Genomic DNA, 27,559 nt, shown 5'->3' on the forward strand with positions numbered 1-27,559 from the left:
CCTTCTCCTCCTCCCTCTCCTCCTCTTCTCCCCCTGGCCCCCTCCCTCTCCTCCTCCTCTTCCAGAAAAGTTATTACATACATCTTGTTCATTTTGCAAGTGGACAAAATAAGCATCTATTAAGTTATCCAAAATAAAATTAGCATGCAAAATAACATTTATCCCCAAGTAGCCTCTATTATGACCACAGCATCTGTACTTTTCTGTACTTTTGCACAAGATTTTATGAACCCTTTTGGTATATGCAATGCTTTATTCATAATTAAATGAATAACTACAATACATGTAATGCTTTATTTAGGCATTTCTATGATTAATGGATAGTGAACGTTGATGAAATCATACAACTATCTTCAAGAAGCCCGGAATATCTATGATGTAGCAGGTCTGAAATGTAACATCCCAATGTTATCTCTACTTAGTCATTTTAATCCTGGATAATAAAAAATGAAAACAGATAAAGAGACATATAATAAAATTTCTTATGCATTCCAGCAGAGGAAGGTTTTTCATAAAAAATTAAATGCAACTTTTATTAACTTGGAGAGCAGACCACCTACCTTTTAGCAACTGAACAAGATAATACAGGTAGTCCTTGCTAAGCAACTGGTTTAGTGATCTTTGAAGTTGCAACAGTCTCTGCTCATTTTCACTTGCCTATTTACCTCACATCAAGATGTCCTCAAAGAAAAAAAGAAAGAGCCCAAATCTGCTGATGAAAATAACAAGAAGCAAAGGAAAAATAAATCATGAGCACAGTTGCAGTCGCATGATTTTCACTTAGCAACCACTTTGCTTAATGACCAAGTTGCTAATACCCATTGTGGTTGCTAAACAAGGATTAGTTGCAATTTTTTGGGGTAGATAGAAACAAAATATCAGCAATACAAGCGTAAACAATCTGGATTATTGTCAACCTTCCAAGATAAGACAGTAAGTATGCCCAGATGAGCTAATTTTAATTTATTATAAGACTATATTAATGCAATCTGATAGTATAGATCTCCCACCATTTCCTTTACAGTCTGACAAGAGAGGGAAGTTTCTTTCTCTGTCCATTATACAGCCGTAGGCTAGGCTTTCTCTTATTTGATAGTTCCCTAGGCAGAATCTCTTGCCTTCATCTCCCAAGGTCATTCCCATGTACCATTACAGTTATTCATCAAGCTAGCTACTGCATTATTAAAATAGTTCTGCAAAATATTTGCATTTGCATCTGGTGACATTTTTAATCTAATAAAACTGTCCTACCAAAATAAATAACATTTTGCTGCCAAATGACTACTGCATGAAATTAACATGAAAGGGTACAGTAAGTGAACCATTCAGATAAATCATTTTGAAATTTCAGAAGGAAATGAAAGCCATTTAGAATAAACATTTATTAGCAAAACTATTTGAAATGACTTATATACAGTTTCTGAGTGACAGCAGACATAATAATTACATGCAAAGATATCAGCACATTACTATCATCACCATCACCCCCCAAGAAAAGCTGCCAAGAAACTTAAGCATAATCCTATTTGATGACTAAAGAAACATGAAAGATGGAAAGTGTAATGGGTTATATTGTCTAGAGTTAGCCGTATTTTCTTATCAGTTATTAGCTGTATTGTCTACGTTACTGGAAAAAAACCATAAGGCACGGATTATAGTTAAAGTAGTACCAATAATGATGATCCAAGCAATAATTAACAAGAAAAAGAAAACAATATTTGCTGTTGATAGTATTTTTATAACACTAAAGCCATTGTAGAGTTACAGTGTCTCAGAAGAACTATGCCATTAGTTTTACCTCAGAAAGGTGCTGAGATGCAATTCCAATCTTGTGACTAAATGAAAACTTGACCAAAGGAGAATTGTGACTAAAGGAAAACTTGACTGTATATGTTTGTTGATATATCTTGAAATTATGCTTAGTTTAAAAAGTGGTTTTATTTCACATTTGATTTCTTAAATTCTCTGAATAGTGCTGTACATCTTTTTCCAGTATTTTTGAGATTTGTACACATATCTACCCATATGGTAAAATATCTCTTCTGTCTCATGTCATTTCCATGGCATTTACTATAGGATTTTTCTGTCTTGCTTAATGGACTTGTATCCTATCTGTAAGCCCTTTATACCATTGTTCCCTTAGGTTATAACCCTTAGGTTATAACTTTTATAGCTTTGTTCCATAGTTCTTCCCATTGTTGTCTTGTGATAATTTATTTGAATCCATTTTATCATTCATTCTTTTATTTGTTTTGCCTCTGTGTCGTACCCAAGTAAAAATGTATACATACACCCTAATAGGTAAACTTGATTCTTTATGAGCTTTTCAAATTCTGTCATTTTCTTAGACTGAGTCATACCAAGCCCATTAATAAATGTCAACATTCCAAATACCCAAGCCCAGACTGAAGAATTTCCTTATAGCAGAAAATTCACAGGAATGACTTGGCTATATAAGGTTCTTTTATCTATGTATTCACCTTCTTGATGTTACATAATCAAACAATTGCAAACAAGAAAGAAGTCAAATAGGTGGAGAAGATCTTTTCAAGTCAGTGACTTTTTGCTGTTCTTACACCCACCTTGAGAGGTGGTGTTTTAATGATTCTCACCTTGTCAGTTTCAACCTTCACATCAGAATAGTGGATATTATAATAATGTATTGTATTGATGTTTGCAGTATAGCTTATGTGTTCAAATGAAAACTTGGTTGTTTTCATTAGAATTACATGTTGACACAGTGATACACCAAAGATCTAGGGAGAATTGTTTTTCAGGCTATCATGAATAAAGGTGTATGATAGATAGGCACAGTGAATTGAGAAAGATTTTCTATATTTCATTAACATTAGAAATTCAGATCATCTGATGAAACTGAATGGTTGGTGACTGTTTGAGGGAGTGCTTCCCCATCAAGAGTTAAAGATGGCAATTCTTCCTATCCAGTTCACCTCAACCCCACAGTCACTTTGTCTTACTAGGGTTGAGTCATATCTGATTCCTCCCCATCCAAATCCTCACAGCCTCTAGCGAGACATTACACAACACTTTTCCTGCTTGGGGTAAAGATGTACAACTGAGTGTTATCAACATTCATTCATGTGACTTCATGTAGATGTTAAAGAGAAGTGGCAAGAGAATCAAGCCTCGAGATACTCCATATAAGAGAGGGGTAGAACTATATTTCTTCCTACTACCAACAGCAACTGCAATGTCGCCATCTGACAAATGATCATAACAATTGTAGACTGATATATACATGTGTGTGTGATCATTACAAATGTAGACATATATAGATTATGTCAATGCAAGGTAAGTTCATTTCATATTAAGCATTTTATTTAAATCAACTGATTTGTTCCTATCATATTGTTCCTATCCTATCATTTTTATCTATAAAATAAAATAATCAAAATATTCTTGAGAAAACTTCCATGTTTTAATACTTTCTGAACGTAATTCCCCAGAGAAAGTATACATTAATGAGGTCACCATTATGCTGAGCAGGGTTTTGGGAAGTAGGATTTTTCTCCTAATGATTGCACCATCCTGGCTGGAACCACACATTCACATATCTTTTTAATATGAAAAAAATTACATATTTGGCTCAGAAAATTACTCTGGAAAAATCAATATTGGTTTGCTTGTGTGTTCAAAGTCCTTATGATTATAAAACCAGGGTGCAAAGTGTATAAACACTCTCTATCCCATTTGGTGTGGCACTGAGCAAGATTTCTACAGATTTAAAGAAAATATTTTAAAAACCTCCATTCTTAAATAAATGGTTATATGGTTATAAAACTCTACACTAAAGCAGTTGACTAAATAACATAACTTTATTACATAAACTTGGGGAGGAATTCCAAAGCCCCAACATGAAAAAAATTAAAGGAAAACTTAAATCTGATCTGTGATTTAAGACTCAGCCTAGATGGTAGGCAGAGATTATCAGAGTGTATGAAAATGAAATTTGGAAGAACCAATCAGCAATAGTAATATTCCCCTCTCAACTAGGCCTGAAGAAGAAGAGGCAATTCAATTTTATCTTTAGTCTGTGGTTTTTTCTCTGAGGGGGACATCTTTCCCAGCTGGCTAATTAAATCCATTATTATCAGGCACAAACAACCAGACCCACATGTGCAGAATTTGAGCTAATTGTTATGTTCTACCTTTGATATCTCCCTATATCTCCCCAGTTTGGCAGCCTACTCCTGGGCACAATTAGATAAGGTTCCAAGGAACTTAGGGAGATCAGCCATAGCTCTTAGATATTGTGCAGTGGCTGTACACTAGCTCCATGCTTGATCCATCTTCGCTACCAAGCTGGGTGCTTCCCAATGATTATTTATTCAAGCTGAAGACTCATTTACTGTGGAACAGAATTCTAATTCTAATTCTAATAGAGGAAAATATCTGTAGCTAAGTGTTGATCCGTGGAGTCCTTGGTTCTCTCTGAGCTTAGTGGCTTACAGACATTTTGTTGGATGCTTATCCTACGGTTGGGTAGGTAATATATAGAAAACTATGTTCTGTAACTTTAACTGCTACAAGATGACTAATTGGCTTTGCTAAGCAGACATAAAAGAAAGCAGGAAATTCATTCACTTCTGCTCCTGCTATTAGAAGGTTGAACTGCTGAAAGGAACTGTCTGTGTTACTGAAGAGAACTGGAATTGTAAGCAAACTATGATTTTGTGTTGAACCGTGATTATTTGAAGAAGTGTTATCTTTGTTTTTAAGAAGCCAAGTTTGTTTTTTACTACAAGTAAAGACTGTTTATTTTTCTTTAAACATTCAGAGTCTGTGAATATCTGTGTGTTTTGCTAAGCAACGTATCTATTCGCTATCTGGTCCATTGCACCACTTTGCAGAGGGCAGTTTTACCCTCAACACATTTCATTATTCATCTAGGTAGCATCATCATGCTGGTAAATTTGAGGTTTGCTCTCTGCTTATATACAGTGTTGCTGGTTTCAGAAAATCAGACAATAGCCAGGCAAACAAGCAAGCAGAAAACAATATCCTACTCAAGAAATTACTGAGGAGAAAACCACACCTCCGCCAACATCTGCAAGCAAATAACTCAGAGGTCTTCAAACTTGGCAGCTTTAAGACTTGTGGACTTCAACTCCCATAATTCTCCATAATTTTCTGGAGAATTCTGGGAGTTGAAGTCCACAAGTCTTAAAGCTGCCAAGTTTGAATACCTTTGAAATAACCAAACTCAGAGAGCACCAAGGACTCTAATGTTTGTCTTTTATTATTAGTCCAATTTATTAGTCCAATTTATATGCCGCCCTTCTCCGTAGACTCAGAGTGGCATACAATGCATTATAATAATAGCCTGCATACTTTTTTGTATATATCTGCTTATTAGGGCTTTCGGCCCCCCCTAAGCGGTGTTGTTCTATACAAAGTTGGCTTATTGCCCCCACAATCTGGGTCCTCAATTTACCTACCTCGAAAGGATGGAAAGCTGAGTCAACCTTGAGCCTGGTGAGATTCGAACTTGCAGGCAGCTGGCTGCTAAGTGCTAGCACTTAACAGCACTTTAATCCACTGCACCACCGAGGCTCATGGGCTTCTGCACCAATTACAAAATTTGTCAGCTGGTTGACCACCTTTCATGATATGCCTTAAAAAATAATGAGATAGTGTTAGATTCAACCGTTTTTATACAAAGAATGTTCGTCACAGACTTGAAAAAGAGAAGCATCAAAAAAGAAAAGAAAAAACTGGTTGCAAGCCTAGAAAAGTCTCTGAACCACATAGTTGATATTAATATGTAAACTGATTTCATAAGGTGATGATTGCCACCCAGCACCCACTTAAGTAGATATAACTCGCTCACTGAACTGTAATATTATTTAGTTATTCCAGGATAAGCACTATAGTACTAGTTGTCATATGAATGATTAGGATTATACTGATACATCCATTGATCCATCTTCCAAAACACACAACTCAATCCTATTAAATACAGGAGATCAAAACTTATATTTTCTTCATTAGAATTGCTAAATGGGGAAGGGATTTCACTGTGGGAGAGGACAGCATGCTTTTCAAAGGATGAAATAAAGGTGTCTATACATTCAGGGTTTCAAATTATTTATACCTCCACCATTTTTCACACTTTCATATGTTTCTACTTCCTTTTTCAAGATGTTTATTCCAGCTTCAGAATTGTAAAGAGGATCACTTTCCCCCATTTTCAAATTTTACAGTTCAAGACTAGCAAGAATTGAGATTGCAAGAGGTAAAAAAAACCCCAAAACACTAGATATACCATTTCAGGTCTGCAAACAACCAAATGACCACTAGATGGCACCAGAAATTATAGGGTTTTGGTATCTCTTTGCTGCCATCTAGATTTCTATATAAATTTGGATTTCTGTAGCTCAAATGTGATCTGCCTGCAGGTACACCAGGCCAAATATTAAGATATGTCAGGCAGGCATAATTTCCCAAAGTAATCTTAGCAGATGTTGGTTTCCCAACTATTATTCTACAAGTGCATATAAGCACAGATGTCTGAATAGTGGATTATGATTATTTCTGATAACAGACTCAAAATGGCTCTTATGAAACGTGGTTCTCCTGGGCCCAGCTCTGAGAAAGTCTTCTGCTATTTGCAGTGGCATCCAGCTGTGTTTAATTCCAATGTTTGGTGGGTGGTTGCACATAACCAGCCCTCCCATCTGCTTCTGTTACTGAAGTGCAGTTGTAACTTCTTTAAACATGAATTAGTTTAAAAATAAATGAAGTGTTGAAATAACATTTCTTTGATTTATATATTTATAAAATGTATGTCCCAAAGTTGGAGGGAGAACGAACTCAATAGCAGCACATTTATTATCTTTATCACCCATTTTCTACTTGTCTTCCTGCCTCGTCATTTTTTATAAGAAATGCCATTTGCTTACCTAAAGAAAAAAAATAAAAAGCTATATCACTGCTCTGCAGGTTAATAGTACATATTCAGTGGAACTTTTCCCAAAGGAATGTATGTCCAGAGGCTAATTGGTCATGATAATTATTTGGCATTCTGTTAAAATTCCATCCTACCTTCTTGTTATTACACGACTCCATTGTCAGCTTTTTAATCAGACTGCTGGAGTGTGTACATCGGAAATTTTAAGATCCTAATTTAGATCTCAGAAATTGAAAAAGAAAATTGTGTTCAATTTGAATTACTGATCAATTGTTCTTGCTGCTTTAGTTTGTTGGAACAAAAAGATTTTCAACACAAGGAAGAAGAGACTACACTTCTGGATTTAATCATCTTGTCTTGGTATTATTCTAAAATTTTATACATACCTGTCATGGTACTGGCAATCAGCCAAGCAACTCTATGCAGGATACAGAAAAGGAGTAAGAAACAGTATGCCAAATAAATGAAAAATATAAGAAATAGGATTTTCTTAAATGATAATAAAAAGAAAAGGAAGAATACTTAAATCTAATATACACTGCCACTATTCCTCTTTTTCTGTTACATCCTTGCTTCTCCCATCAATATACACTGCTTTATATGCCATGTTTTGCTCATTTAATGGTCCTCTTTGTAGGGGGATCTCATCAATCCCATCTAACAATAGTTTTCTTAGTCTTCCTTTCTTCTCAACCCATTCACTCTTCCCCTGTCAATCTCTCTCTGATCAAATCACATCTACATAATTCTTTTATATGGGTTACTCCAATCCAGTTTACTCCACTCCACAAAAGTAACACTCCATAAAAGTAACACAGGTTACTTTTAAACGGGTTTATTCTACTCATTCATTTTTGACCCATCTCTTTTATCACAAGCTCTTCTTAAGTAGTAAATTCCCATCTCATTTGTTCATATCCAACTCTTACAGTACTTCCACATAGCAAAATTGGCAGAGGTATATCCAGCATTTTCACATCTCTCTTTCCTCTTTCCTATCTTTGAAATTTTCACATTCAGATGAATGATGAAAGTATGTGAGAGTCACAGGTGGCATTTACCCCCGATGAGGATAGCCAGAATGTTCAAGAATAAATTGGAGAAGTGCTGGAAGTGTCATCAGACTCCAGGATCTTATTACCATATGTGGTGGACATGCGTAGAAGCAAGGAGATATTGGACTAAGATACACATGTGGTTGGAAAAAATGATAAAGAGACATATTGACTTTAAACCAGAGACATTTTTATTAGGGATCTTACCAGAGACATACAATAAAGAATTGCAATATTTAATTGTGAATGTTTTAACAGCAGCTAGAATTGTATTTGCTAAAAACTGGAAAGGAGAGAAGATACCTACTGATGAAGAAATTATTAAGAAAATGATGGACTGTGCTGAAATGAGTAAATTGACATTTGAAATAAGAGAACAGGAAGATAAACAATATTATTTGATATGGGATTTATTTTATCAATGGATAGATAATAAAACATGGAAATAAATATGAAATATGAAGTGGAAGTTGAGATAAAATAAGGGAAATATTTCTTTACGAAAATAAGCTTTGGTCATATATTGATATTTTGAAGATGGGATTGCATAAAAGGATGTTAACCGATCGATATACTGTCTGTAATTGTTTGGAATGTTGATGATGTTTTTATGTTTTAAAATAAAAAATTGTTTTGGAAAAAAAAAAGAAAGTATGTGAGAATCCATTTTATAAAGAAAAACATGTAAATTGTATCCATAACGTTCTCCAGAGGTGTGTGTGTGTTGTGTGTGTGTGTTAGGTGGGTAACAAAGCTTTCTCTAATTTGATAGCTTCAGATGTTTTCAATTGCAACCTTCTTTGTCATGTGTTTATTGCTACTACAAGGCATAGTTTTATTGTAAGTCAATATACTACATGTATCTCTTAGCTGATGGGAACTGAACCACATCACGTTGACTTGCAATTTAGCCTCTAAATTAATGAGCCTAGCTGAGGTAGAATTGTTTGAAGATACTGGGAAGTAAAATGTACCTGCTAAATAGTAACTGTTCTTTATTCTGAGCAGAGAATACTGCAGGGAACGCTAGTATGATTTAGGCTGGTAATCTAATCTTTAATTGGTTTTTAAAAATGTGAAAGTCTTGACTGAGCTTCACCATGATGGGCAACATCAGTCAATATTTATAGGTCCATCTGGTGATGACCATGGCAGATGGCAGATGGTAATTTGGAACATATGAGGGATACATAAAAATAGCAGAAATTATTAAGTAAAAATAAAGAGAAAATGTCTATAGCTGAAAGCAAGAAAACAGGGAAGAATGCAATAGGCCTGAATGAAGGTGGCCCGATCTTATAAGGTAAAATTGATGAAAATAAAATTTTAATTACTATATGAATGAAAGTGCCAAAAGATATGTCAGGAAATATGAATTGGTATCATCTTCCTCTAGGCTTTTGTGGCTGCATATGAAAGTAAGAAAAGGAGGTTTATTACAGCCAAAAGCCAGCCAGAAAGAACGCTTAACAACACAAAGCAATAATACAAAAACAGGTAAACCTGTTATTAGAGAATATACTTGCATAATCAAGTTGTACACACGCACAGTTATATCTACAATTTTAACCCACTCCGAGAACAGACAAGATAAAAATTAAACTCTGATCAGTCAAAAGTAAACTGTGATCAAATGGCCAATTCAGGAAGGTGACTCAGTTATTATCTTGTGTCAGATTGTATATGCCAAATACAAAATTTTGCAACATTGCACGTAATGAAGACATTTTTGTCTGACAGTGGTGGGAAATATTAACATAAATGAGAATGAATACACATCTTAAAATATAACAGATTTGATTTTTTATGATGAAAGATTGAGTGGATTACTGATTGATACTACATGGATTCTAAATGTAGGGTATAACTTTTGGGGGGGAGGTAATTTCAAGAATGTACCTTGGGGGAAAATGAACATAGAAGAAAAAGAAAGAAGTACAGTGAAATTAGAATGACTCAAGGAAACAAAGTAAAATTCTGTAGAAAGTATGGATTAACCTTTTGACAGAATGAATGCAGAGTGGACAAATGATCAAGCAGGGCAAATGCTTTATAGTTTGGAGTCACATTTAATGTTTAGAGCGATCTGAAGTACACAGAGAATGATGCAGTGATCAAAAGTGGGAAGAGGTGCATACAGTATTAATGGGAATAGGATTTTCCTTTTTTTCCCTTCATTTGGGGGCTATAAAATGGTGAGAAAACATACCATGATTATGCTAGTGAAATTAAATAGTAATGTTAGAGGGTGCTCTGGATTCTGTAAAAAAAAGTCCTTAATCCTTGGTTTTGGACCAAACAATTAAAAAATAATCCTTGTTAGTTAGTCATTTTGATAGATAGATAAACAGATATAACTTTTGTGGGTTAATTTTTCAATTACACCTGTCATAACATTTGCACATCTATCTGATTAATTAATGTGAAAATAAAAAGAAAACATAAACAGGACAAAGCTTCTTGCAGAATTTACTGAGGAGGCATTTCTCTTGCTCCTGAAGCCTTTGCCCAACCCCACTAAACTGACTGGGATAGGGAATAAGATATAAGGGAATGTAGAGAGAACAAGAAATGACTAAAAATTAGAAGGGAATATAAAATATTTATGAGAATACTAGATTGGTAGCATCTTGTTTATGGGAATCTAAGGTTCAGGTCAATGCAGCTAGTTGTACTTTTCTATGTTCCATTTTATAAATAAATGCCAATAATTCTATACCGTAACGTCCAAACCAATTCTAAAATTTAAAAAAAAAGGCCTAATGGATCAAATTCTACAATATACATCACTCCACTTCATCTTGCTTAACCCGTGTTCAGCAAAACATGCAAATACCTTTAACATAAAATGCTGCAAAGCCAGGCCTCTTTTATTCTGTATTTGTGCTTCTTAATTTTCCTCCTCAGATGAAGAAGGTTGACTCAGCCTTCCATCCTTTCTAAGGTAGGTGAAATGAGGACCCAGTTTGTGGGGGCAATAAGCTGACTTTGTATAAATATACAAAAGGATGAAGGCTATTGCTGAGCACATTGTAAGCCGCCCTGAGTCTTCGGAGAAGGGCGGCATATAAATCAAATTAAAAAAAAAAAAAAAAGAACTTCACATTTGTCCCTATTAAATTCCACTGTTTTAATTTTCATCACATTGCTCAAGTCCAGAGGTGTCAAACTCACGCCGTCATATTTTTGCCATGTGACATATTGCAACTTCTTTCCCCTTTGCTAAAACGGGGGTGGGGGTGGCCAGTGTGTGACACATCTGGCCCACGGGCCTCAAGTTTGACACCCCTACTCAAGTCTGTTAAGATTTTTAAGAATCTTCTCTTTTATTTAAATATTAGGCACCCCTCCCAGAGTTGTTTCATCTGCAAACATTTTAAGTGTCTCCTCAACTCCCTCACCTAAGCCACTGATAAAAAGTTCAACAGCAAAGGGCAGACAGAACTATGTGGCACTCCACTCAAGTTTTTTCTGCCAAGCTGAAGCAGAACCATTCATGAGCACCCTATATGTGTGGTCATTCAGCCAACTGTGAGTCCATCCAAGAATAGCATTATCTAGCTCATATTTTAGCACTTTAATAAGGAGCCTATCATAGGCACTCTGTAGAAGGGTTTGCTGAGGACAAGGTACATTATGTCCATAGCGTTCCTCTGATTTACTAAGCTAGTTGCTCTATCAAAGAAGGAGATAAAATTAATCTGGCATGATTTATTTGCAACAAGCCCATGCTGGTTCCTGTTAACCGCAGCAGGTCTATCCAAATGCTGACAAATATGTTGTTTGCTAATCAGCTTGGTGTAGATGTCAAGCTGACAGGTATGTTGTTCCTCCAGTCTTCTTTCTTTCCCCTTTTGAAGATATTTGCTCTCCTCTGGTCTTCTAGCCTTAGCAGACCTCTAGGATTTCTCAAAGGGTACTAGCATTCCCCCTGTGCTTTTTCTTCAGCACTTTATGAGGTAATTCATCTGGCCCTGGAGACTCAAATTCAGTTAGTTGAGTTCTCTTTTACTCTTGTTTATCATAAGTAAACAGTTCCTCCCCTTTCTCAGCAGCATGAGGATAATCAGGAAGAGCTTTGATTCTCTTCTGAGAGAAGACAGGTACAAAATACAGTGAGGAGGTTCTGCCTTTTTACCATCACTCATTACTAATTCATCATGTTGGCTTCACAATGGACCTAAGCCCTCTTTGACTTTCCCTTTAATTCTAAGCTACCCAAAGAAACATTTTTTGTTTTTGTTTTGTTTTGTTTTATTACCGTGTTTCCCCCAAAATAAGACCCTGTCTTATATTTTTATGAACCCTGAAATAAGCGCTTGGCCTTATTGCCATGTGCTCAAAAGCCCAATTGGGCTTATTATCAGGAGATGTCTTATTTTGGGGAAACAGGGTAGTATTTTTAGTATCTCTTGCCAGTGACAGCTCATTCTGAGGTTAGCCTTCCAGAACACTACATTTTCTGGAGATTAGTTTTTATTTTTATTTTCTCCATCTATCTCTTGTACATCTCTATACAGTGTATACATGGATAAACTAATGATTTAACAAAAGATTATAACAAAAGATTATCAGTATTAAAGAAAGTTGAACCTGAAATGCCTTTCATATTTATTGTAAGGTGTGTGGTGTTATATTGCACAGCACCAAGAGGGAAACTGAAGGCCTTGATTATATATATATATATATTCCATGTTATAGATAAGAAAAATATTTTGGACAGATGTGCAAGTCTATTTTCATGTCAGTATCAAGTGTACTAATTTAACAAGATCACATAATTTTGACTAAATGGAGTTAACCATTAATTACTTTTGCTATTGTTATATGAGGCATTGCAATTATAATACAGTACACATACACACACATACACACACATACATTCTAAGTGTTTCTGTTGTGACCCCGACTCCCGAGCCTGTCCTAACAGAGGAGGAGGACTCAGAAGGTGATGGGGAGGAACTGACAAGTCCTCCCTCTCCAGGACCCTCCTTTCTGGCAATGCCTCAGGTTCCATCCGAAGGCCAGGAGGAACAGCCTGGGATGTGCCAGGAGGAAGGCATATTGGAGCACCAATTGATAGGGAGCGAGGATGATGAATCCTGGCTTGATCCCAGGCAGCATCGGAGGGAGAAGCGTGCGCAGCAATGGAAGAGGCGTGGGAGGGCCAGAGATTGAGCTGTGTCATGGAGCCACGCCCCACCAGGAATAAAAGTGGGTGGGATTGCTCTTCAGGCTTTGTAACAGACAAAGTTAAACCCTGAAAGTCACATCATGATTTCTGAAATTCAGCTTGGATATATTTTGGACTGAACATTGACTAAACTCTTGTCTCATGGATAATTTGTTGCTCCTGGAACGGACTGAAGATAAGTCCTCTTCTGCTTTATGGGAGTGAAAATGGTCTTGGCAGGCATTCGGCAGTTTGCTGCCAAAACCTTGGTCTGCCAGGAATTCTAATCTGTTTACCTAATTGGCAGGCGTGCTTGGTATTACGTTTGCCTGTGTGAGGAAGGGGGACAGAACAGTTTCTGAACTCTCTCTGGTATTGGAGAATTTAACGGTTGTTAGAATATTGTACTCCAAATTAGTTCAAGTGGGCGGCATGGAATGGAAAACAACATTGGCCCTTTATCAACTACGTTTCAAATTGGTGATTAATTCTCAAAGATTGTTATATTGCATCTACTGAACAACTGTGCATCTTTGCAGGAAATATGGTAGATTCAGCTACTAATTGACAAGATGATACTTAAACAGCTGCACCCTTTTATGGTGTAAGGACATGCTATAGTGACTTCCTTTTGACCCAAAACTATTTCTGTGTTAATCATTTTGGGAGATTCTTTGGTTAATATTCATGTTGATATTCATATTATTTTGAATTTTATACTATCAATTTTTAACATAACAAATGGATAATGGAAATAGATATTCCATGCATTTAAAATCACAATTTTTATTATAAAGATAAAGGGACACCTACTATCCTATTAGATCTCAAGATATCATTTTCTATAGTTGAACAAACATTTTACTCATTCTGGAGGCTGTTTTAAAATTATGAGAGCATATACTAGCAGATGTGTGTAATTTCCCATTTTTCTATTATTTAGACGAATAACTTCAGTAAATAATTTAAACGTGGGATGGGACATAATTATATATGTCTGTATCTTTTTTTTAACCACAAAGCAAGATTTGCTTTAGGGTTTTTTTTCTTTTGCCCTTTTCCAGCCTTTTTTAAACATTGAAGATATGCAATACATCAGACTGCTTGGTTGGAGAGTTTCAAGCAACTGCTTCATAGGTGGGCAATTCTTTTTCCCTTAAGGGCAAAAAGAGAGGAAGCAGGATGAGAGAATTTTGGTTGTTACAGGATCACTTCCATCTCTCTCTCTGTTTATATCCAAGCAAGCTTTAACATGTGCTCCTGGTGTTTCTGTGCAGTGTTGTTCAGAATTCATCGTCTCCTATCTCCCCCGTTCACTAGCTGGTTTTGCCTGCAACCAACATTAGAAGCTTTTGGAAAATCATATGCTTGCAAAATTCATGTCATGTGGCTGTTAATGACATTTTCTCTAAAACAGCCCTTACAAATACTTAAACCTTGCTTGTGTAGGAGATGACAGCTTGCTTGCTTATTTTGCAAAGAATAAGACAGTCTAATCCAACATGTAAAATATAGATGGGGGAATTTTTATTTCCAGGGCCTGAAGTAATTTGTGGTAAAACACTAAATTATACTTTTGTGCTCTCTTGTTAATTAGGTAGGTGAAGGGCATTATTCAGCTCACAGTCTTCCCTAACTATTCTCTCAGTTTTAATACCCGGTTTCACAACTATTTAGAACAAATGGAAAGTGGGAATTATAGCAATAGCAAAAGCACTTAGACTTATATATCACTTCATAGTGCTTTATAGCCCTCTCTAAGCAGTTTACAGAGTCAACTATATTGCTCCCAACAATCTGGCTCCTCATTTTACCAACCTTGGAAGGATGGAAGGTTGAGTCAACCTTGAGCTGGTCAGGATCAAACTCCTGGCAGTGAGCAGAGTTAGCCTGCAATATTGCATTCTAACCACTGTAACACCAGGGCTCACTTGGACTAATTATATTGTATTAGCACTCATCTATTTAAAAGCTGCTTATTAATTCAGTTCTTGCACAATTCTACTTGAGAAATAAAACTGTTGTTAGCAGATTCCCAATCCCTTATCCCAAATCCCTTGTTTTATCTCCCAGTAACTTCATTACAGAGCATAGGGAACTTTGGAGGTGATATGGAATGGAATGGAATCACCTTGATCAGAGGTGATTAAAAAAAGGATAGGTAGCTATATACTAAATATGCTATAATAGAGTATACCTTCATTGGACCAAATGATTTTCAAGCTATATTCCAATTCATTCACTGACATATCTTACTCTTGACATCTTTAACAGAGATGTTGTATAGAAGACAATTTTAGGCAATATAGCTCTTCCTGCACATTTTTTCTGTAAAACCTGAAGAGGCCTAAGAATATACATATTCTAGGTGTCTCTTGTACTGGAATTTGCACATCTGATGGCTATTATCCCTATGACTGAATTGCCAAGTAAATTAAAGATCTAGTAGCTCTGTGTATTCACAATAATGGGTTTTATTAAGCTGTCAATATTGGCTCATGCAATCCCCCTTTCTCCTTGTTATGAAGAAAATAGGACAATTGGTAATCTTTATTTCTTTCATTCCACAGCTTTAAAATTACATTATTGAAGATCAATATACGCACCATTTATGGTGATCCAATATTTATAGTAATTATAAATTCAAATCATTAGAGTATGTTTATGTCAGTGGTCTGATTATTTGACATAGCACTGTATCGCTTTATCAAATTTGCATGCTGCTGCAATTAGTCAGTCCTGGTGATTGTGTGTTTATTTTTTATGCTGGAAGTGTAAGCAATGATGACTAATAACCAGTTAAGAGCTTTAAAAATCATAGGCTGGTTTAAGCCACTGTAATGGGCAGAAGAGATAACACAAGGAAGCCACAATCAAAGTAATGGTCGGATAAAAGAAATTTGAGCCTGGGGCAGAACTGTAATCTGAGAAAGCATCTCAAACATGACCCTCCATTGTCCTCATGAAGACAGGAGGAAGTGGGGAAGCACGCTCAGACTTGTAACATTCTGTTAATTGTAATCTTATAATAAAAGTAGTATTAGCATTTATGAGTTTAGTTTCCTAGTTAGGTTTACTGTGGAGTGCTGACACCCACTTCCAAAATTGCCCAACTTTTCAAATTGATTTTCATTGTTTGTCCAGAATAATAAATATTACACGCATTTTAAAATTTTACAATAAAAAAACGGTGAAGAAATTATGCTAAGCAGGTGCCTCAACAACAGTGCTCTCTAATGGCAAAGATCTTGAAATAACATAAGTGCTTCCTGCATGTAGCATAATGACAGAACAGCTCATGGTCTGCAAGGTGATTCACAAATAAATCATAGCACAAAGTCACCTAATAAGTGAGGGGACACAGGAAGCAGATTTGCCAATTTTAAAGTTCAACCATTGTAATGGTAAAAACCTGATAGAATCTTAAAATATAAAATTGCCAAGACTGCTTTGAGTCTTGAAACTAATAATACACTGCTCAAAAAAAATAAAGGGAACACAAGCAGAAGTCATCCGAGATCTGAATGAATGAAATAGCCTTATTAAATACTTTGTTCGTTACATACAGTAGTTCTGTGTTCCCTTTAGTTGTTTGAGCAGTGTATAAACTACTGTATGTAAAGAACAAAGTATTTAATAAGGCTATTTCATTCATTCAGATCTTGGATGTCTTCTGCTTGTGTTCCCTTTATTTTTTTGAGCAGTATATAAAGGTACTAATTCTTCAATGCTCCAAGGCTGCAGTTTTCTGTGAAATTCTTCAGAATGATGGATTTCAGTAACTGAAGAAAGAGAGAGCATAACTTTTGAAAACCATTCAAGTGCAAGTAAAAATGGATCAATATACATTCAGTGTTCGTAGTAATAAATAATATGTGGATAATTATCTAAAGGAGACATGCCTACTTCATCTATTGAGGATAAACAGCTCCAGGATTTTTAGCCACAGGGATTTCTTAAATTGGAATCTGGAGTCATTCACACAAATCTGACTTTGTGTCTGATGCTTCTCTATTCACTACTGCAGGCTGATACATACACTCGTAACTTTGTTTTGCTTTTGTTTTGCTTTTGGGTTTCTTTTTTAAGTTAACTTTTTGGTAAGGTTTTGGAAGTGGCTTGCCTGTGGGTTTTTTGGGGGGAAAGAGTAACTGGGTCAAGATTACAAAGTTGGCTTTGTGTATGAGGTAGTTCTAGAACTCATAGTATCTTGATTTCTAGCCTAGCGCCTTAATCACTGCACCAAACTGGCTCTCATGACTTTGTATTTCATTTACCAAAACTGAACAAAAATGCTAAATGCTTTGGTATGTGCAGTTAATGCCAGTTAGACTTCAAACCCTGTGATTGACATATTAGGTTCCAATAGATTGTAAGGAAGAGCCAAATTGAATCAAAAGGATTGGGAAGGAGATGGTACTGAAGCCCTCATCTTGGAAAAAATAAATATTCTGTTTGCATGTACAACATGTGAAGTATGTGAAGGGGGATGATGGCATGTTGTATGACCTGAAAAACCCACTCAACATGAGGTTAAAGAGAGGGGCTCTCAGTCACCTTTGTCCTGCAAATATAAAGCAGACAGTGAGTGGAGAGTTAACCTTCTCATTCAATTGCTAGCATAGAAATGAAGTCCTAGATTAGCTTAGCAACAACCCAACTGCTTTAAATACTCTGTCCATAGGAGAGGGGCAAAAAAGACAAGATGGCAGCCATAACCATCTACTCAAAGCCCCATTCCTTTTTTACTTACACAAAGTGTTAAAAAGTTATATTTATATAGTTACTTACCAAGCACATCTAAATTATATTAAAATAACCAAAATTACTTTACAATCCCCAAGACACGTCACAATTTTTGAGCACCTCTGTTTGGAAATTGAAAGTTGAAAAATTTGACATGCCCTAACTACCAGCACCTTTTTCTGTCACACACACATATCCTACAGCTACCAGGAAAGGGGCTGTCAAAACATTGGACCAAAACGAGAAGGTGAATTTCACTTCACTGATCCTTCTCAATTTACTTGAGAAGTTTTCCTGTGCCGAGGAATCATATCCTCCAAGCAACCTTTGCTAGGAAGCTGTTGGAAATGGACCTCTCGCTTTGACCACCCTGGTTATGCATTGTAGTATTTCCTGTCTGAACCAGACGGGGCTGACTGGTTCAGCTGGGATATACAGGAGGTAGAGGTGCATAGGAAAAGGTGAGAGTTGAAAAAAAATATGCTTATTGTGCAGAAAGGTAGTTGCACAAATGATGGCAGAAATCTAGAGATAAACAGAGGTTGTTCTTGGGTGAAGAAATGCTATCAAGCTAGTATAAAGACTTTTCCCATACCTTGCACAGGAGAAATAAGCAAATAACAAATGCTCCTCCATTTTTGCTAATACAGTGACAAAATAAATGGGGGGGGGAGAAAGGAGTGTGTATTATTAAACAATGTCTGTTAAATAGAACAGTTGCCCACAGCTTTTGAATCATAACATCATTATCCAAATGTCATTAATTTGATGAGAAATTGTAAAGTGAAGTTGCATTACAGCTAGGCTTCAACATGGAGCTACCATGCAGAGCATCAGCTACAACAGGGTCTGCAACCTTAAATACTCAAAGAGCCATTTGGACCCATTTCCCACGGAAAAGAAAACACCAGGAGCCACGAGTTGGTGGGTGTGGCCAACTCAATGTCACTCACTTCCACCAGTCACATGAACCCCCCCTAGCCACACCTACCCAGCTGGTCATTAGGGCAGAGAACCAGTTGTTAAAAACACTGGGAACCACAAAATCCTTTTGACATATTTCTCTCTGCTCTCCCTCTCTCTCTCTCCCTGATTCTCTCTCTATATCTCTCTCTCTCTCCCTCTCTTTGTATCTCTCTATCTCTGCCCTGGCTGCTTTTCCCATCCCCCGTGGTCGCCTTTATCTTCTCAAGCCAGGCAAGGAGTGACTGGGAGGAGAGGGCGAGGAACAGGGTCAGCCAGTGGTGAGATCACCTGACAGGGAGCCACAGCAGAGGGCCCAAAGAGCCACATGCGGCTCTGGAGCCACAGGTTGCTGACCCCTGAGCTAGGACTATTGTTTCTGAGCCACAAATTGATACAGAAAACGAGAGTGTCTAGGAGTCATCCAAATTTTTGCAGTCTAGATCAAAACAGGGATGCCAAAACTGAGGTCCATCAATCCACATTTGCTTTTAGCATTTCCAGTAAGATCGGGTTACCACCAGCTGCTTTATCTTTTTTTCAACTGTGTAATAAGTTCGGCAGAGATGACACCAGGAGTTGAGACAGAGATTCAGCCAAGTGGAGACCTTAGACACATTACTGAACTCCTGGTCTGGAAATATACAACCTATACTTCAAAGACAATCAAGCAAAGAGGCTCACCAGGAGCTTTATGAACAACATTGCAACTAACATGCCATAAGAATGAACTTCCCTCTTGTTATCTTTCAGTTGTCTCTGTGAACCTCTAACTTTCTACTTTTTGATAAGGCTTTATAAGCACATATCTTTTCAAAGATAATTACTTGAAAATGGAGTGAACTGGAGGCTAAATAGCACTCCTTCCTTCTACAACAGGGGTGTCAAACTCACGGTCCACAGACTAGATTCGTCACGCGCTGGCCACCCCCACCCCTGGTTTAGCGAAGGGGGGGAAGTCACGATACATCACGTGATGACAACATGATGCTGTGAGATTGATACTCCTGTTCTATAGCCTAATTCAACTTAGGTTCTACCAGAGCTCAGATCCTTTTCAATATGCGACTGTCAAGCCAGGTCTCCTTCATCCTATACTTAGCCATTTCATTTTTTTCTCTCCTAAAAAGGCTAAATATGCCACGAACGTTTTAATCTTTGAATGCATAAACTGAAGATTATGTGCCATCAAATTGTTTTTGACTCTTAGAGACCACATTGGAGCCTCAGGCAATAGGAAGCCTGTATGCTGCTTATACTGTATGTAAATACAGTATCTTCCTTCTTGTAGAGTTGTTTTATCTGTGTTTATTGTTTTAAAGAGTTTACATAGTTCTTAGTCTGATTGTAGGCTGCCCAGAGACACTTCAACTGAGTTGGGACAGCTACATAAATGTTTATGCTAAACAAATTAAATAGATTTTCTCCATGATGATTTATCCTTAAACTGGTCTTTCAGGTCTTCCAACTGGTCTTTCAGGTGCACAACTGAATCGGTCCATTTTGCTCCTAGTCATCCTATTCTTCTCTTTCCTTCTTTCCTTCTTTCCCAGCATTAGAACCTTTTCAAGAGAGCCAGGTCTTTGCATAATGTGTCCAAAGCAGGATAATTTGATCGTGGTCATCTGTGTTTTGAGTGAGAGCTCTGGGTTGATTTGTTCAATGATTCATTGGTTTATTTTCTTGGCCACATTGTTCTCAGGAGTCTTCTCCAATACCAAATTTCAGTGGCCTCAATAGTTTTCTTATCCGGCTTCTTCTTCATTTCCAAGGAGTGTCACAGGAAAAACCATCTCCTGCACAATTTTGATCTTTGTAGGCTTTTCATGGCATTTCAGTATCTTTTCCAAGGTCTTCGTGATTGCTCTGTTAAGTGCTACTCTGGCATATTTCTTGAGTATGTGTTCTTTTATTGTTGAGAGTTGATCCTAAAAGGCAGAAGTCTTGATGTCTTCATTGCCAGTTCCAATACTGCTGGTTCTGCCTGTGTTTATTAATTTGGGGTTTTTAAAGATTTTATTTTAGTTCCACGGTTTTCACTGTTGTTTTTTGACTTTTAATATGAGGGCGTACATATCCTTTGCATTTTCAGAAATTAGGGCAGTGTTATCATCATATTCCTTCCTTCAGTTTTAAAACAAAGCTCCTCTTTTTCCAATGAAACTTCCCTTATTCTCATATTCAGCAAATAGAGTACATAAAGGCTTGCATTTAATCTGGAAAATATATTAACCCAAAATAGATCATTAAAACGGCTCAACAGACCTGCTTGAAGATAATGCCTTTTATTTATTTATTTATTTATTTATTTATTTATTTATTTATTTATTTATTTATTTATTTATTTATTTATTTATTATATTTCTATACCGCCTTTCTCCCGTAGGACTCAAGGCGGTGTACAGTCAAGAAAAATATAGACACATAAATAATGCCTTTTATACAATTCTATTTAGAAAAAAGCCCATTGAAAGCATTGGGGCATGTTGTTAAACATACATAGGATCTCAGCCTTTATATTTAAATGCAATAAGATTTACTAGAAACAATACAAACTAATGACTGACATTTAATCATTTGATAATGTTATTGCCCTGGCATCAGTACAGCATAGATGGAATCTGCTGATTCAGCCTCATGAATAATTACGGGTCTCTTTGATAGATATGAAACTCAAAAAATATGTACAGGACTAATAAACATTTATCAGCAATATGAAAAATTGCACTCATGTCTTTAGAAGGCGGTATTATTTTTAAAAAGACCATTCTTCCTCGGAGGAGAAGCTGACTAATAACATTCCATTAGACTTTCAGTGGTTAAAGAACAGCAAACTTTTCAGAGTGATATGGATGCTAAAAACTGAAAGGAGAAAAATCACACAGTAAAAAATAAATCTGCGTCTTTCAAAGAGAATGACAATGTCAGAAAGAATACATGGATGTAATACTTGAAGGGGTTTTTAATAGCCACTAAAGTGAACATTCTGCTTGATACAAAAAATGCAAAGCTGGAGCATCTTGGCAAATGACTTGCTTCCCCACAAAACCAGGGCCCCATTTTTATCATTAAATTGTTCTGTTATTAAATTTCTCTAACCCTTAGTAGGTTTCCTGATATTTAGCTGGAATCTATTCTCCCAAATAGTTATTTATAATCCTGATTTGGGCATTTGGCAAGTAACTCACAATTATGAGGGTCACAGTGTCCCACAGTCACATCATTGCCATTTGTGATCTTCACTGTCTGTTTCCAACAAACAAAATCAATAGGGAAGCTAACAGGAAACACGCCTAACAAAGATGCAGGATTCATTTAATGACAGCAGTTGAAATTGCTGCAACTGCAATTGTAATCTATTTGTCGTCGTGTGCCGAATGCACCCGCGCATGCAACCGTGCACCCACATGTGTGCCGGCACCCATAATGCAATGCGTGTGTGATGCCCCCCATGTGCCCCACCCCGCCCCCACACATGGGCATGCGAACCCCTGATGCTCCATTTTGGGTCTAGCAGGCCTCCCTGCAGCCTCCTGGGACCAAAAATGGGCCACGGGGAAGTGCACTGCATCCCCCCTGCGCTCCCCCCACACATGCGCACACAACCCCCTACCTCGTGCATGCACACGCATCTCCCTCATGCGACTCACCGTGCATGCATGGCAAAGACCTGAAAATCAGCTGGCCAGCGGGAGGCACGCACACATGTGCAGTAGAGCTGAGCTGGGGCAACGGCTCGCCTGCCCGCAGATAGGACTCTGCGTGCCACCTGTGCCATACGTTCACCATCACGGCTCTAGAGCACACTGTTCCTCACAGCAGAAGAGGTGAAAACTGTGTATATCCAAAAAGGGAAGTTAGCTTCTACAATGCTACTATTTGTAGCAGGGAGCTTTCAAATTCATGAAGCTAGCAAAGAATAGGGGCTATATATCTTGCTCATACTTTTTGAGGCAGCGAAGAAACGAATACACAAAACAGACTAGAATAAAGCAAATTAAAAATAATGTAAAATAAATCAAACAACGGAAAGAAAAAATATGCTGGAACAATTACAAAGTCAGAGAATGAAGGTGCCATTGCTGTGGAGGTTGAAGACAAACTAAGGATATTCATCAGAAGTTGTGTTACAGAGAAAGGACTGGTTCCTTCCAAGAACTGTATAAATTCTAGATGATTTGGAAAAGGCCCTCCATAAGGAAATAATCTCTCTTTATAAAGACCAAGATGAGAACATGACTTTTTGTCAATGTTCTTGCTTACTCCTACATATTATTTCAATTTATATCCCCTCCCCTTTTCATTTGGATTGTACTCTTTGGATTGTATTCCATGTAACCTAAGCAGAATAGTTGTACAATGGTGGTATTTCACCAGTAATTATGCCATCAGAATAACTAATGAAAAAAAAATTGTCAAATGTCCCTAAAATGCAAAGACTTATAAAAATGCATCTGTCAACATTTTTATTTATTTGTTTGACAAATGCACAAAGTTGAAATGTTTTTTATGAGTCCTAGAAACCTTCCACTACAGTGGTTGGTTGCCCCCGGTTCAAACCAGTTCGCAAGAACCGGTAGTAAAATCGGCGGGAGGCTCCGCCCACTGACCCGGACGTCATCAAAGTTGATCTGCACATGCGCACGGGCACGATGCGAACCGGTAGTAAAGGTAAGTAGAACCCACCCCGTTCCACTAATATAGAAGTGTGTTACACTGTTAAATGTATCTCCTTTATTTGTGTTATGCTGACACTATCTAAGAATAAAATTATTGATGATAATCACACAGTTGTGCTGATCAACATAAAATTGAAGTTCTCACTTCTTTTGTTTTCTAATAGAGAGATAAGAATATTTGAAAAGCTATTCCAATGTCAAGGGGGGGGGGAATGGTGCAAAGGATTATGCAAGAAACAAACACTCTATTACTCTCCAGTATTTTGGATTCTGGTTTCCATTAGCTGGCATAGCAGGTAGCAAATTCAGGGTTGGAGAATTTCAGGCCAACATTTGACAGAAAATATTACTTATCCCCGGACTACAGCTTGGAAGCTAAATGGCTTGAAAACCATGACAGAGACATAGGAAATCCTACATTAAGGATGGAAATAATATATTACAGAACTTAAGCAGATGGATCTGAAATGTTTGTCAGTATTCTTATTAGTAATTGACAGTAATGCACTGCACATTTCTGAAAATTAAAACAAAATTAATCAATTTTGATTATCCCCTGACCTACCGGGATGTTTGAATTACTTCTCAGTTCTTCTCACTGCATTATTAAATGCATCTCTTCTACTAAATTGTGGCAAATTTGATGAGGAGGCAATGGAACATCAGTCAGAATTGTTCCCGTATCCATCTTTTCAAAAAGCATACTACTTCCCTGATACTAAAAAATATGCTTAGTCTGTATGGAAATGGGGTTGAAGAAAAATCCAGAAAATATTTTCAATTTTTGGGGAAAGCTGAAAAAATAATTTTATTCTAAAAGTGATTAAATTTCTCCAACCTACAGCTTTTCTATATAGGATTAACATATCATATCAGCAAATACTTCCATTTTTTTTCTAATGTGTGAATTGTCGGTTTGATCAAATAAATTCTAAAATGTTAGTTTTTAACATTGAGGTTTCCTATAGAATTGTTATAAAGACAGGTAGGTCCTTGTTGCCTTGTTTAACAACTGTTTGAAGCTACAATGGTGTAAAAAAAATCAGCTTCACAACAAATCCTTATACTTACTTTCCCACAACTATTTTCAGCAAGATCCCTGTCTCCTCAAATTCTTACTGTATACATGCACTCTATTGAAATTATTATAAACAAAGCCCTTAAGCTCTGATACTTTTTGAAGAATTGGGGGAGGGGGGAAACTGCCGTTCTCTTTTTTTTTTCCTACCTCACTTCTGTGCCTGCCAATATAATTCAGAAGCTATTCCTGAAAATCCCACAGAGTTAAGCAGGTTTAAGCTTATTGTTTTCAAAGGACTAAATTGCTCTTAATTCTATATTGATTTTCAAAAACCATATTGTCATATCTCCTTGGCAGCATGTATTGAATTGTTAACTCCTATAGTCGAAGGCCATATAATAGCTACATTCAGACCTAACAATAAGCTATACAGAGAAGACGGAAGAAGGAAATGGCAAACCAACTCTCTAACATTGCCAAGAAAACTACATGTTGGATATACCCACCAGGAGCGTAGACTGAGGGAGCTTGGTGAAATTAATTCTCATATATTTGGTAATGTTCCCTTCCTCCACTAGTTTGGGCTCTAGGAGAGAAGAACTCCTTTTCATGTTCAGTCAGGCACAATGTAGCATCTAAAGCCCAAACAGTGGTTGTTTTTAATTAAGATATAATGGAACAATTGTCCTGCTTCAGGTTTCAATTACACACTTCAACAGCTTCTTCAGACTCAGATTCAGAGTCTGAATTCTGGGCCATGACAACGATAGTGTTTTGTAAATAATGGTTTTGAAATTGGCAAACTTCAGTAAACCATACGGAAGATGCCCCACCATTTGTCTAAAACAGCTTTCCACCTCAGATTTTGTTTGCGTCCCCACAACAAAGCAAATTGAGGGGGGTGGAATGGACATATTGTCTCTCTCCCTCCATTTTTAATGTGTTTCATCACATCTCACAATACGTTTTCATACAATGTACTTAACCAAACTGCAGTCTGTGAATCTGCACGTTGCATTTGGCATGAAATCTGCCACAAAGATTTTAAATCATCGTTTATGGCATAATACATAAGCAGACACAGCCAAGTCTGAGATACAGCATGGTAGTTGTTCAATAGTACCAGAAGACTATTTGAACAAATGGACAGGAAGATTTCCTGGATTATTGTAGATATTATTAGTTTTTAAGTAGAAGTTTGTCCTCCGAGCTTCCTGCTTGGCTCCGGACGTTTCATTACCAAGATAGGTAACATCTTCAGCGAGGTTTTATTATTTTTATTATTAACTGTTAAGAAACATTTCCTCAGGTTGAAAACCCAAAATTATTCCTTATACATTACAGAAAAGAAATCTCACTTGCTTCCAAGGAGTGAGGAAGAATGTATTATTTTCTCCTTAAGAACAAGCCAATATATTTGTAACAGGTTTAAGCAAACAAACATGTTTTGTTTCAATAGGAAGTGGTGCCACTTAAACTTCAACTGAAACTTTTCTCTTGTGTTTGTATTAAACAATATAATGATAGCATCCAGGGATAAGAGAATTATGTTTTCCATTCTGTTGTCCCCAGTTCACAAATACATATAAATGCAAACCTACTCTAAATAAAACAAAGTTCATAAATGTTTGTTAAACCAGAACAAAGGTGCATTAAGGCAGACCCATCCAGATATTCCTTTTTGGAGTAAACTGTATTACACAAAGAGCAAAGAGAAGTGAGAAGTAGTGGGCAAAAGAAATTAAAAGCTGCAAATAAGGGTAAAGAAAAGGAAACTTAGCTTCATCTAGTTTGATTATACATCTCCATCTCTTTCTCTTGCAAACATTCCTTGTTTTTACCACATTTAGACAAATTCATACAGCGCCTTTTGTTTTTTAAAATTCCTACCTACTTGAAATAAATGCCTTGCTTCTTGTAATACATTGTAGAATCCTTAGAGTCTGTTTTTACTTCATTTTATTTCCATGATTAATTATAACTCGATCCCCTGGATGCAGACAAATAAAATGCTACATGCACAGAGCCATCCCCTTGTGCTCCAGCCATCAAAGGCACACTCGGAGGGAAACTCTGAGGCATCAACAGGCCTATGATTTGCCCCAAGAGTGGAGGGAAATTGGTTCCTCCAACTCTGAAGTATTCAATGTGCTCAGAACACGTTGCCTCAGGAAATCTGGGGGAGGCGGCTATTGCTGTGTTTGCAAAGGCCTGGCTTTGTCTTGCTCCCATGGTTTCTTTTGGTTCAAGTTTAATTTGCACGCTTTGAAAAGCTCTTTTCAGGAGTCATTAATCTAGCCGCCTAGAAAGTCTTAAGCACAATCTACTCCTGCATCCCCGGTTCGCCTGACTTTTAGAGCAACCACAAATCTCACTGAAAGCAACAGGAGCTGTAGGCGCCTCCTGTTTTCCTCACAAAGTGGCAGCAGCCTTAAAGCTGCTTGGAGGAGCTTGCCCACCAGGGAGTGTGTCTTCTTTGATTATCCCTGTGCAGCCCTGCCCACCTCTAGGACATTTATTACACTCCAACTGCCTGTCAAGCTTCGGCTCGAAGTCCAGCATGCCAGAGCCCTCAGATGCTACTGTGCCATGAGCTGGCATTGGAGGCCTATTTTCCCCCTACACCTGACTTTTTCAGATTTTATCATTTATAAATTGTTAGATTTCTTTTTATCCGTTTATTAAGTTATAAGTAACTAAAGCAATGGTGAAATGTAAAATTTGTTACTACTGGTTCTGTGGACATGGCTTGGTGGGAGGGGGTTAATGTGACTGGGTGGGCGTGGCCATTTATTTTTTTTTACTTTTAAAAGCATTTTTTTCTACTTAAGAGATTGCAGAAAAAAATGCTTTTAGAAGCCTCTGACAATCAGGCAACTCAGTTGGGATTGCCAGAGGCTTTTAAAGGCTTTTTTTTTTCTACAACCTCTTCGGCTCAAGAGGTTGCAGAAAAAAATGCTTTTAAAAGCCTCTGACGATCCCAGCTGAGCC

At 37.1% G+C, this 27,559-nt stretch overlaps 1 long non-coding RNA gene across 1 annotated transcript; it reads right to left on the reverse strand.

Annotated features, from left to right (window-relative positions):
- Nucleotides 1-253: 253 nt before the first annotated feature.
- LOC132710723 (uncharacterized) lies at nucleotides 254-27,077 on the reverse strand. The gene is made up of 3 exons (XR_009621451.2): nucleotides 26,463-27,077; nucleotides 561-709; nucleotides 254-433 (listed from the first exon to the last, which is right to left on the reverse strand). It is a non-coding gene; the product is annotated as an uncharacterized LOC132710723 (long non-coding RNA).
- Nucleotides 27,078-27,559: the final 482 nt, after the last annotated feature.

Source organism: Pantherophis guttatus, chromosome 1 (genome assembly GCF_059756535.1).
Source record: "Pantherophis guttatus breed Tessera chromosome 1, ASM5975653v1, whole genome shotgun sequence".
In the NCBI taxonomy this organism is placed as follows: Eukaryota; Metazoa; Chordata; class Lepidosauria; order Squamata; family Colubridae; genus Pantherophis; species Pantherophis guttatus.